This window comes from Bos grunniens, chromosome 13 (genome assembly GCF_055505025.1).
Source record: "Bos grunniens cultivar Pamir isolate PY7600 chromosome 13, Bosgru_T2T1.0, whole genome shotgun sequence".
In the NCBI taxonomy this organism is placed as follows: Eukaryota; Metazoa; Chordata; class Mammalia; order Artiodactyla; family Bovidae; genus Bos; species Bos grunniens.
The window spans coordinates 2295171-2308537 of NC_141177.1; the positions used below are offsets into that span (position 1 = coordinate 2295171).

At 44.8% G+C, this 13367-nt stretch overlaps 1 protein-coding gene across 2 annotated transcripts in view; it reads left to right on the plus strand.

Annotated features, from left to right (window-relative positions):
* Positions 1-3781: 3781 nt before the first annotated feature.
* ZNF217 (zinc finger protein 217) overlaps positions 3782-13367 on the plus strand; it is a 37148-nt gene continuing 27562 nt past the window's right edge. Inside the window, exon 1 of one of the 2 annotated variants that reach the window (XM_086330803.1) lies at positions 3782-3930. The gene's annotated coding sequence lies outside the window, so the exon portion shown is untranslated. The other variant, XM_086330802.1, reaches the window with a different exon arrangement.

The window sequence follows — 13367 nt, forward strand, 5'->3', positions numbered from 1 at the left end:
TTGACTTATGATCCGCTGATAGGCAGAGAAATATCAACAGGCCAGGAGGCCTCCTAAGTCACTGTCTGACGGTGGCACTGCAGACGGCCCAGCGGGCTGATGAGGGGCAGTGGTTGTACCGAAAGCATCGCAAGTTTGCGAAGATTATCTCGGCCCATTGAACAACTTCAGGGAGAGACCATTCACACTGGATTCTCCGCGACCAGAACACAGTAGCATATGGGTGAATGGTGGGTGCCCTGTTTCCGAGTAGCAGCTTTGAACCATTACAGGTTGAAATTCCAGGGTTTCTCTGATGAATTTTCAGTGTTGAGCTGCATACTTGAAAACTTAGAAAGACATAACATCTGTGGTAACTTGGAAAAGTGCAGAGAAGGGCAGAAATTGCTTTTTAACACACAGAGATGGAGGGAGACAAAACTTGAGTGTGAATTCGGACGTCATCTTTTTTCACAAGCAGAACTCTCAGATAAAAATAAAATTCCTAAAATGTTTATAAGAACAGTTTTATATCAATTTTGATTTCCTTAAAGGTGAGACAGCTTCTTGGGTTTGGGATTCTCTTACAAAGTACTGTGTTTACAAACATTATTTTCAAGACAAAAAAAAATAATCTATGACACCTTGATGTCTCCAAAAAGACAATATGGGAATTCCCGGGCAGTCCAGTGGTTAAGATTCCATAATGCCACTGCAGGGGGCAGGGGTTCAATCCCTGGTCAGGAAACTAAGATCAAAACCATGCGAGCCATGTGGTGTGGTCAAAAAAAAAGAAGATAGTGTGACAGTCTTGGGCATTTTTCATGCACCCCTCCAGTGTCTTGTGATATAAGGAGGAGAACTAGGTCAGGGATGGAGTCAAAACTGCAGCTCTTACATGATCCAAGAACCAAAAGCCCAAAGTCTTATTTAATTGAAGCCCGTGTCCTTGACTCTCTCAACTCAACTTGATGTCATGGTTATTTGAAGCACATGAATTTTAAAAAATAGTTTTCATCCAGTTTATCATATAGTGTTAGAAGTAATTCATTGCTCTTCGAGGCCAGAAACAAAGGCTTTCATTCTTAAGAGACCCAATCAAAGGTTAGTTTACCCACTAAATAGCCTCAGACATTCTCAAATGCCGAGAGATGCCTTCAGAAGAAATAAAACTCCTAAGTAGGCCTTCTTTGCTCCCTTTTAGACCCCTGAGAAGGCAGATTTGCCATGAAGGCAATCACCTGCTTTATTTTGGATTCTAAGACTGTGAGCTTTTCTTATGTGTCTTCTTATTTACAGCTAAGGTACTTAATTAAAAATGAAATATGAATCTATCAAACTGGTGGGCAAGGAGAAATCTTTGAAAAGATACAGTTTAGGAAAGAGAGGTCTGAAAGAGAAAAATGGAATACGATGTCATAGAGCAGATTTAGGATCCTTCAAAGTGCAAAATAATGTTTTCCAAATAGTTTTTTAAGTGTCTGTCCAATCTGTCAATTACCTGCTTAAGGTTACTTCCCACTTCTTCAAGATCTCTGAAGTTCAGAGTAAATAATTGTTACAACAGTTAAATCCAGTATTTACAAGGAGACCATTTCCTGAGGTTTTGACACTTCAGTTAAGCTTGCAATAGTGTTACCCCTGCCTTTTCAAAGATGATCAAATATATCACATTGGAAAACCCAGTAATCTTGTTTGGAACCCTCTCTCATGCTCTTGCCCCCAGTAAGAGATCTGCCAGAGAACTTTAATACAAATCAGAAACTTAATTTAAGTAAACGGTACTAAAAGAGAAACTTCTGGCTCAGTACTTTGAATCTTTGGACTATTAATAACCAAGAGAACTGTATTTTCAAGCTGGTGTGTTGCTCATCTATTCTGCTCCCAGCTTTGATCTCAGTATTTACAGAGTGTAAAGTCTAGAAACAGAAGGAAACGCATAATACCATCTTGAACCCTCTTCAATCTGCAAAAAAAATTAAGAATACAACAGAATAGACTGATAGAATGGTACAATCAAGTAACAAAACAAAAAAGAGTAAGTACATTAAAGTAAAAGAAATAACACTGTGTTTCCAGACTTTATGGAAATCCTGCCTGTGAACTGGTGGGGTGTGTTGAGCCGTGAGTAGCTTGGTGAAACGGGAAACTCCACTGCAGGAAGTGGTGCTTTTCTGATGCTGCTAATTAAGGAATGTGGAACCCTTCCTTCTGAGTCAGCTTGGCGGCATGTGGAACTCTGGGCTGCTTGCTGCTTACATGACTCTTGCATGAAACTTTGGAAATAAAACCAGAATGTCTTGCCACTTAACGCTTAAGAGGCAGGAGGTGGTGTGTGTGTGTGTAAATGGTTCCTAATCTTAAAAATGGTTCTCTGCAGCTGGCCTTGTTATCAGCTGATCATATTTACAGCATCGTCTCAGATGGTGCAACCCACAGAGAGGAATTGGACGATTTATGAGGTCGCATTTTAAGGTGCCTAGGCTTATCGGAGTATTCTGACGATTCACGACTACTGCGCAGCAATAAAAACATCTCTGTGGGACTGTCAACTCTTTGTAATTTCTTTTTGGTAAAATAAATGTTAATTTGTTTTTTTCCAAAGGTTATACAGGCATATAAGAGAAAAATAATTTGAGAAAAAGAGGAGGTAGGAAAAGTTCATCCACAGCCCGTGATCAAAAATAACCGTTAAAAAAATGTGTAATAGAAAAATTTTCCAAGAAATTTTTTGATGTGGGCCATTTTAAAAGTCTTTAATTTATTGCAATAGTGCTTCGGTGTTCTGTTTTGTTTTTTTGGCCACAAGGCATGTGGGATCTTAGTTCCCCGACTAGGGATTGAACGCGTACCCCCCGCACTGAAAGGCAAAGTCTCAACCTCTGGACTGCCAGGGAAATACCAAGAAATTTTGAAATAAACATAGCAATAGAGAGAATCAGTTCTGCAGTTTCAAGATGTGAACCACATTTGCTTCAGTTCTCTCCTATTTGAAATTTGCTAAAGCATTATAAATTCCAATATATCATGCCATTCTCCTCCTATACTCAATATATGTCTCTAAAAAAGTGTACATTTTTTCCTAGTAACTCAAGATGCCATTATCACAGCGAATCAATGAACAATAAGTCCTCGCTATCACATAATGTACAGTCCATGCTCAAATTTCCCTGATAAGAAAACCAATTTTAACAGTTTTATGTATTCTTATGTGCTATTTGCTTACTAAGAAAAAGACACAGTTTATGAAAAATATGATTTTGCATCTTGATTTTTTCCATTTGGTATTTTAACTATTTCCCAATGGCATTATTTTTCAAAACTTTCTGGTTTCAAAATGGCTATGTGCAAAAGTGGGGCACAATTTGGATGATTAGCTATTCCTGTGTGTTTCCACATGGGCATGGAGAGAGAGTGTGTGTGTATTGCTCCTCTCCTTATAGTAAATCTTGTTGCCATGCATGTCTTTGTTCGTGACACCTTTTCCTTGATGGGGCTGTTGCCTCTGGGTTGATTTCGGGAGTGTTGTTGCTGCATCCACGTGTATGAACGTTTGTAAGACCCTTGACTTGTGCCACCGAGTTGTTCACAAAAGGACTGTACCAAGTTACACTTCCACTTACAAAGGATGAGGGAGCCTCTATTAAAATGTTTAAAGGCAATGCTTTTCAGAGCTCTTATAAATCATAGGCTGGGGCTGACTCCTGTGTCATATGGTCAGAGCCATCTCAAAATAAATAAATACACATTTTCTATAGCCATAAAAAGCTGGCATGCGCAGACTGCCAAACAAGCGCAAACTAACTTTGATTAAACGAGGAAACCGGGCTGCTTGTTGAAAATGTGGTAATGAGATAGTCTCTACCGGCCGGGAAGCCAGCCGTGGAGGGGGAGGGGCGCCCGGCGTTTCTTCCTGCCTGTACCCATCCTGGAGAAGGCAGAAAGGAACAGGTCAGCGATCTTTACGGTTTTTTTTTTTTTTTAAGCTCAGTGTTTTTGTTTCCATATGGCTGAGGGGATGATGCAAAAATACGGTTGAAATCGGGTTGGAAACTAGCAGAAAACTTCTGGTGGCAGGCGCTTCCTGTAAACGCAGCCCCGTGGTACCGGGTAACAGAGGATTAAGGCAGAGCCATTTTAGCCTGGAGTCCAAATTCTACTTTGTTTCCTTGGGGACACGTTGTTCTTATTCCTTGACTTCAGGCACAAGTGCTTGAGAAACTTGTTTATTTCTGTTTGTAGCATTATTTAAAGGACATAGCATAGTAGTTACAAATCGTTATAGAAAATTCAATTGTATTAGTTTGGAGAAATTTATGTGTCAGATTTTTAAATTTAAACAGGGAAGAAAGAAAGGCTATGTCATTACTGTTGTGTTTATGGGGGAGGAAAAAAAAAGAGAAAAGGAACTTGATAAGAAAATAGCAAGATAGTCTTTAAGAGCATCTGAATCTTTCATTCTTTTCTTTTCTTTTCTTTCTTTTTGTAAAAATTCAGAAAAGATGGTCCTTTTTTCCTCATTTACTTTTACACTGTTTTCATCCCACTTGCTGAAGCCACAAGTGGGAACAAAACATAATCTCCTAAAATATTTTTAAGAGGACATGCAGGCTTGGTATTTGTAAAAATATGTCAACAAAATGTGCTAACCACATTTGAAAAAAAAAAGTTGTCAAAGAGGCCAAGGGGATTAGTTCAGTTGAAGGGCTGATTAGGACAGGGAGAAGGATGACTCCTGTCATTCTGGCTGACGTTTACTGAGTTACTTTTAAGGTTTTTAAGGTCCCATTGCCATCAGCTCCTTTAAGCCTTAAAGGTATCCGGAGCACTGGGGACTCATTATTCCCATTTTACAGATGAGACAGGGAGGCTAAGCCATCAGGCTGAGGTCTCTGGGCAGTGCAGTCAGGATGTGGGTCCAGGAAGGCTCTGGGACGGCATTTGATTCAGTTCCGGTTTCTGGGGGAAACTTGCAGTGTTGGTGCTGGGAGCTGCTGAAAGTGAAGTGGTGAAGGCTTTGGGGCGGGATTAACCAGCTCCAGAGGTTTAGGGCAGCTGTGTGATCCCTCGTCTAGACTCAGGGATTTTTTGGCTACTCTGTGCCTCTCTAGGGTGTGGCCCTGGCCCTAATCTCCTCTCCAGCATTTCCCACTGCCCTGCTGGCGGCGTGGCCTGAGAGAGCGCACCTACAGTCTGGAGGCTGCTGTTTGCATCCCTCCCCACTGCCCCTCACCTCCCAGCTTGTCCTTCAGGGGGCCTCCTTGACCTTCCGCTGGGAGAAGATGCCCAGGGGATACTGAGAGACTGTCTCTGAACCCCGGAGAGATCGCCCAGATTAAGGTATCCTTCTGATTTTTCACAGGATTTCACTTGCTTAGTCCATGTTGGGTGGACTAAAGATGATTGAAAGCGACTCAGTTCTGGAGAGAGCAGTCCGGGTCCAAAGCCTTTTCTCTCCCTCACCTGCTATGAATACGCTTGCTTCTCTAACCCGTGGAGAAGCGCCTTAGCAGGGTTCTGCAGTGGCTGAGCTTCTGTGGCCATAGGCCACAGATATCTTTATAATATTCAGTTCAGTCCAGTTCAGTGGCTCAGTCGTGTCCGACTCTTGGAGACCGCATGGACTGTAGCCTGCCAGGATGCTCTGTCCATGGGATTCCCCAGGCAAGGATACTGGAGTGGGTAGCCAGTACCTCCTCCTGGGGGTCTTCCTCACCCAGGGATCCAACCCGTGCCTCCTGCATTGGCCAGCGGGTTCGTTACTGCTGAGCCACCTGGGAAGCCCGCTGTGTGACACATTGTCTCCAAAGCTTTTTACAGGGGAGGATTTGTTCATTTCTCTTAAATACGCTTGTCACTGGGTATTCTCACCTCCATCTGTAAAATGGGGAGAAGAGGCAAAGAAAGTTCAAATGAGGTGACAGGATGCACAGCTGGGTCGTGCAGAGTCTCGGTGTGAACCCAGCTTCATGAGCTCAGCCCTTTAACCACCGTCCACGTGACGGCTCAGTGGCAGGTCTCTACTGTGTGTGAAGGGGGCACTAAGTCGGCCTGGGTGTCCAAATGTGGTGCACACAGTGCACTGGCACCGTAGTAAGTGCTCCGTCAGTGAGCCTTGTTATTATCCTCTGTTCTCCCAAGGCCAAGGTCAACAATTTAGGATAAGAAAGAATGGCATGTGGCAGCGTGGGCTTTGGAATCAAATCGGGCTATAATTTCATTTTATTCTTTTTGAACCTCAAGGAAGTTAAGCTAGTAAGTCAGAAAGCAAACCTCTGCTGGCTCCAGTTTCCTCATCTGGCAAATGAATTTAAATATACTTAATTTATATGTAAACTCATGTATAATTGCATAAATATAGATAGGTTATCAGGAGAACTCAGTAACAGCCTGAATGGGCACATTAGGTGTGGTGTTAAGACTGGCACGTAGCAGGGGCTCAATAAATTGTTTGATTTTTCCTGTCTTCTTATCCTTCTTAAGTCTTCTATTACTATCGTTGTTATCAAAGTCGCCTGAAAATATGAACACACAAATATCTGAGTGCTTTTGGCAAAGGAGACTATCTGCTTGACTATTTTAGGAGTGTTCTTCATTTTTACCATCTCTAATAAGCTTCTTAGTACCCGGTCATCATTCCTCTGCTCAAACCATTCAATGGCTCTCAGGCACATTCAGATAAAATCCTATCTTCTTAAAACCCCAAAGGCCCCAGGCAACTGATATCATCGCCACCAGCGCTCTCATTTTCTGATTTGTCTCTTTCTACTCCTTGAATCACATACCCTTTAAGGTCATTGCAGGGCCGGCCTTTTAGACTCTTTCCTCAGGGGTGCGCATGGCTCCTACTGCCACCCTGTTCAGATCCTTACCCAGAGGCCTGCCCCCATGAAGTCATTCCAGACGCTTTATTTCACACCCCCTCCCCCTCATCTCCTGGCCGCTTCTTCCCTTATTGTTCTCCATGCCACAAGGCACAGGGGGCTGAATTCCCTGCCCAGGAATCAAATCTGCATCCCTGCATTGGGAGTGAAGAGCCTTAACCACCGGCCCGCCAGGGGAGTCCCGGCACTTAATGGAACACGGTAGAACTTCAAATGCTAACTCTGTGACGGTAGGCGTTTTGACTGGTTTGCTTTCCAGCTGCATTCCGAGCACCTGGAACAGTGCCTGGTACACAGTAGGTGCTTAATAAACGTTTGTTGAGCAGGAGAGAAAATGCACGCGTGAATGAAGGAGCCTAGGGAGCATGTTTATTTAGTTAAATAGTACAGCTAAGAGCACGTTCTTTTAATTAAATGTGCAATGTGCTAAGTCGCTTCAGTCATGTCTGACTCTTTGCCACCCTATGGAATCAGGCTCCTCTCTCCATGGGGTTTTCCAGGCAAGAATACTGGGGTGGGTTGCCATTTCCTTTTCCAGGGTTTAATTAAATAGAACAGCTAAATACTGAGCCACTTCCTGTGTGCCAGCAACTGCGACATGGAGGAAACTGGCCTTCCCTTCAAGGGGCCTGCAGTTTACACAGGCGGGCTCAGCCTGGTCCAGCCGGTGTCACAAAGGAGGGGCTGAAGGTGACTGAACAAAGAGGGTGGAGGCCTCTGGAGCGGCCCTGGGGGTGGGCAGGGGCTGTGGGGGCCTTGTGCACACGGGTGGCGCGTGCGTTTGGAGACATTCAGGCTGACAGGCAGGCGGCCGGAGTAGGGAGGCGGGTAAGCAGAGAGCGCTGCCTCTCCTGTTCATGAAACGGCTGTAGGTGGGGGTACTAAACATTTTATCTCCTGGTGTTTTTTTTTTAATTTCTGAGGTTATTCCACACAATTTGGAATTTTTTGTTAGTAGGCATATGTGTATGCTTTACATGAAAAGAGATGAAAATTTTAGCTCTCACCCAAGTGCCCTGGATCCTTGCCCATTTTTGAGAATTAACCAAATTTGGTGTATTTGCATATATATATATTTGTTTTTTTATATATTTGTTTATTGAGATATAAGGATGTGTAACATTGTATTAGTTTCAGGTTGTACAAGATAATGATTTGGTTATTTATGTATATTGAGAAATGATCAGCATGGATATGTCTTATGATGTGTGTGTTCATAAATATATTTACATCACACACACACAAATATGCGTGTGTATATGTATACACATGTGTACATATACATAACGTAATACATATAAATGTACATTGTTAAATAATACTGTATATGTGGATGTGTGTATGTATATGTAAATATATATATAAATATAAACATACGTATTTATATAATACACATAAATATACAATATACATGTATTTCCTTTGGAAAATACATTACTGTGTATATGTTTTTAAAAAAAGTATGGCATTACTTTTTGCAACTTTAAAAAAAAATTTTAATTTTTAATTGAAGAATAGTTGCTGTACAGAATGTTGTTGTTTTCTGTCAAACATCAACATAACTCAGCCACAGGTAGCAGCTTTGTCCTTTGATTCCACCACGTCTTGGCGACCTGGCCGTACTCCTTCATTCTTCCCAGCTGCTATCCGCATTCTTCAGTTCGGATAGGACACAGCGCACGCAGCTGTTTTCCTTTTGATGGACACGGGTTGTTTCCAGTGTTTCACTCTTATAAACAATACTGCAGTGAACATCCTTGGGCATGCTTCTTTATGTAACTGAGGGGTTATTTCTCTAGAGCGGGTATTCTAATTACATGCTTTTCTGCTTATGTATTAATCTGTTTACGATTTCTCCTGTTAAAATGTAAGATCCACAAGGGTAGGAATCCAGTCCGTTTTGTATCTCACTGCTTAAGTACTATCTAGCTAAGTGCCTGGGACCGAGGAGTGCTCCCAAATAAATACTTATGGAATGCATCTGGCCGAAAGGTCGGCTGGGGCCGCGTGTAGTTTTGTTCCCTGAGAGAGGGAACTATGGTTTATTTTGGTAAAACTGGAGATTTTACCGCATCTCCACTGCACAGGGCAGTGGCAGGGGTTATTGGTGGGGCTCAGGAACAGGTAATCTGGGTTAAGAAGACAGGGACAAGAGGATCGGTTATGAGACTGCTACACAGATCAGAATGAGACAAGAACCAAGGACTGTGGAAATAAAAAAGGAAAAGGGTGCATTTGAGAGATTCTGAGATGGTAGGAGTTGTAAGACTTCCGAACTGATCAGCTCTGACAGGCAGTGTAAAAGGGAGGCATGGAAGTTTGAGACTTCATCTTACAAACATATACTGCCTCCCAGCTCTGCGAAAAGCACTCTGCTAATTGCTGCTGGGACGTGATTTGCATGACCTTTCCTCCTTACCTTCAGTACCTTCACAGGAGACTTGCAGACTGTTAGGGGAGCTACGCTGGGGACAAGGGAAGGCCAGGGAGTGACGGCGGTGGGAGGGGAGCAGCCCGGGGCAGCCGGCGAAAGGAGGCCGGTCCAGGACGGGGGCGGGGAAGCTGGCTGGGCGAGGAGGCTTCAACCTTGCCCCAGAGCTGCTCAGGGCTGAACGTTCAGGAGATAAGTGTCAACAGTGTGCATCAGGGTTCATTTTTAGGAGCTTTAGGTTGGTGACAGAGCTGAGGTTTGACATTGGGTTTAAATGGTCCACTGACCTTCATCTGGAAGATGGGGAATCAGGCTGTTAGCTGTGTGACCTCAGACAGCCTGCTCAAGGCTCCTGAGCCTCAGTTTCCTCTTTTTTAAAAGAAAGGCATAAGATAGTTAAGTAATAAGGATTTACTGTATCATACAGGAACTCTGCTCAGTGTTATGTAAAAATAAAATTGTATTTTTATAAATAGAGCATCTATCTGATAATTTAAAAAAAAAGGCAATGGAGAAGAAAAAAGGAAAGGCAGTAATAACTCAAGGGGTGAAGATTGATCAGATTACAGCCGGTGCCAGGTGTGGTGATCAGGGCGGCAGGGCTGAGCCTGAGCTCCTACCCTCAAGGGGAGGAGAATGTGGTCTTGAAGTAAGAGGACTGTAACTTCTTTGCTTTTTGCCATGCTTCTTTTTTTAAGTGGGATGAGATCCTTTGGGAGATAATCTCTCGAGGAAGAAACACTTGAAGTTTGATAGTTCTTTCAGTCTCACTTTTTTTTTTCGGTGGCAGACTAGTGCTCTCAGAACAAAGTCCAAAGTCTTCAGAGGGCCCACTAGGCCTTACCAGAAATTCTGTCTGTCTTCGAGACACTGGGATTTCGGGGCAGGGCCCGGATATGATCAGATCTGACTTTAAAGAAAATATATTTATTTATTTTTTTGGCTGTGCTGGGTCTCGTTACGGTGTGCCAACTCTTTGTTGCACTTTGCGGGATTTAGTTCCCAGACCAGGGATTGAACCTGGGCCCCCTGCCCTGGGAGCCTGGCATCTTGGCCACTGGACCGCCAGGGAAGTCCCCAGATTGGACTTCTGAGTCGTAAGGAGCTTGGGGTTTGGCAGAGATGTGCTTGTCGGCGTCCACTTCCCTGACAGTTGTTCCCCAGCACGCGGGGAGAACGCGCGGCTCACAGCAGGTGTGTGTGCCGTTGGCTGAATACGTGTTACACGTCTGTACTGAAATCAGTGAAGTCAACGTTTCATTGTGTTCCTGGGAGAGCGTAGTGAGACAGTAGGTGGCAAGTGCCTGGCACACAGCACTCGTCCTCAGTTGGCATCTGGCGTTTAGTGAACATCTACTCTGTGCTCGTAGTACATCCGCAGGGTCCCGGGGGGATACCATGAGGTGCTGGGTGAGGCCTCGCTGGTGTCTGCACAGGAAAAGGAGGCCATTGTGATGAAGGACACTGGGGTGAGGGGCAGGGGAGAGAGGCGCTGAGGGGGAGGCCCAGGCGGGGGACCCCACGATGAGGGAGGCCCGGTGTCTGTGGATGAGGACAGAGGCCCTAGGGGTTGTGGGTGCTGAATGTAGGCACCTGGCTCTGCTGCTTATTACCAGCTATTTAATCGCTGGGTGCCCAGGTTCTTTGTCTATACAAATGGGAAAGCACAGGCCCTGCCTTGCAGAATTGTTAGGTGGATTAAATGAGTTACAAAGTGAGAAGCACATGTGAACCCTGTTAACGCTAGCACTTCTCGGCAGGTTGGCCCGTTTCTGGCACGAAGCTTTTTAAGGCTTGGTGGTTTAGTCCACACAGCCCATCCCATGGCAGAGACGTGCAGGAGGCTGTGCTGGCAGTGAGTTTGGACAAGTCCCCATTTTGATGGAGTTAACAGTCTGATTCAGACCAAAAACATAAAAGAAAATAAAATTCATAACCAACCAACTATATAAACCATTTACTACACCAATCATCTCATCCAAACCAGAGAAAAGTGAGTTCAGAGCCTCCGAATGCTCTTCTAGCAAAGTACAGGACCTGTCAGGTTTCAGGTCAAATGGACATGAGTTTAAGCAAACTCCGGGAGATAGTGGAGGCCAGAGGAGCCTGGTGCCACAGTCCATGGGGTCGCAAAGAGTAGGACAGGACTTAGCGACTGAACAACAAAAGGTCATCAAGGGGGCTGAGTTCCAAGAATATTCAGAGTCGAGTCCACACAAAAGCGGAGCCCCCTGCCGAGCTGATACTGAGCAGTCAAGATAAGAGTTATGGTAGCAATCCTTTGCTGTTATAGATTCCCTCTGGTATGATGGAGGGCAACCCAACCATCGAGCTAGGCAGGATGAATAGAGATTAGAAGCCCCCTTGTACATATGAGGAAACAGCCCAGACCCCTGTGAGTGGCCTAAACACTCAAATTTCAGGTCCCTTTTGGCTGGATTTTACTGCAGCTGAGTTCTGCTGTTCGGTTGCTGCGTCCTGTCTCACTCTTTGTGACCCCATGCACTGCAGCATGCCAGGCTCTCCTGTTTTTCACTGTCTCCTGGAGTTTGTTCAAACTCATGTCCATTGAGTAGGTGATGCCATCCAACCATTTCATCTTCTGTCGTCCCCTTCTCCTCCTGCCCTGAATCTTTCCTATCATCAGGGTCTTTTCCAGTGAGTCATCTCTTTGAATCATGTGAGTTCTGTACATTAATTTTATTTCTATATTCATTTGTCTGGAATGCATTTATTGATTGCTGCTGTAGACAGACATCATACTGAGACTTAGATGTCAGCAGAGAACAAATCACAGTGTCATGTATTTTTATGGAGTTTAGGCTCTAGTAGGAAGGGGCGAGGAAGGAATAATTGCTATAATGGTGAGTATGAGGGCATCGATTTGAGCTGGGGGGCACCTGACAGGGATTTGTGATCCAGTGTCAGTGTCAGCGGCTGACCCATCTCACTACGGGACCTTTCTTCTCCATCTGCATTCCCTTCCCGGAGAGCCTCATACGATTCTATGGTCTTATGGATACGTTAGTGGTGGGGGATTGTGGGAGAAGGTCTGAGAGTTGAAATCCAGAAATAATTCCTGGACATCTAAATGGAGCTGGAGTAGACAGCTGGAAATATATTTTGGGGTTTGAGGGGAGAAGTCTGGGTGGGAAATATACAAATTTAGGCGCCTTGTAGATGGTATTTTGAGCCATTGGACAGGATGAAATACTTGGAGAATGACTAGGAAAAAGACCAGGCTCCTGTGTTGGATCCTGGAACACTTCAGAATCTGGAGTCAGGGGAACAGAGCTAGCGAGGGCATGGAGAAGGAGCCGCCAGTGAGGACTGGTGGAAATCAGGAGGACAGGCTGTGTCCTGAATCAGAGGAGAAGGTATTTGGAGGAAGGGGTTGACTCTGTCAGGGACTGCAGATGAGATAAAGTAAAGCAAGCCCAGAGAATTGACCATCTTTGATCTCTTGCTACCAGGTCCAAAAACCAGGCCTTGCAGCTTCCCTGGTGGTCCAGTGGTTAGGGCTCTGCATCTCCACTGCAGGGGGCACGAGTTCGATCCCTGGTCCAGGAACTAAGGTCCTCCATGCTACCCAGTGCCACCAAAAAACCCCACAGAAGCCAGTCCTTGCCTCTGTCTCATTATTTCCTTGCTTCCCTGTTCTCACTCGCTGGGCCCCTTGCAGTGGCCTCCCCAGGGAGCCCGTCCTCCGCCCTGAGCCTTTTCACCTTCTGCGCCTCATCTTAGAAAGCTTTCCTGGCGGGGTCTGCTCCTCAAGGAGCCCCAGTCCAAAAAACAGCAAGCTCTTTCCGTCTCCACGGAGCCTGTGTTGTCTGCCTCCCTCTAGAAAGCAAGCTCCAAAGGGGCAAGAGCTCCGTCTGCTTTGCTTACTGTGAGCTCGGGCTCCGGTGCCCGCGATAGTGCCAGGCCGCCAGACTTTGGGCTTACAAGCTTCATGCAGAGTCTCAACTCTCTCAAGTCTCATATGAACAGAAATATTTGTATAAATGATGATATTATTATATAGTTCTTCTGGTTTTATTTTGTGCTCAGGCACACAGCTGTGTCTGACGCTT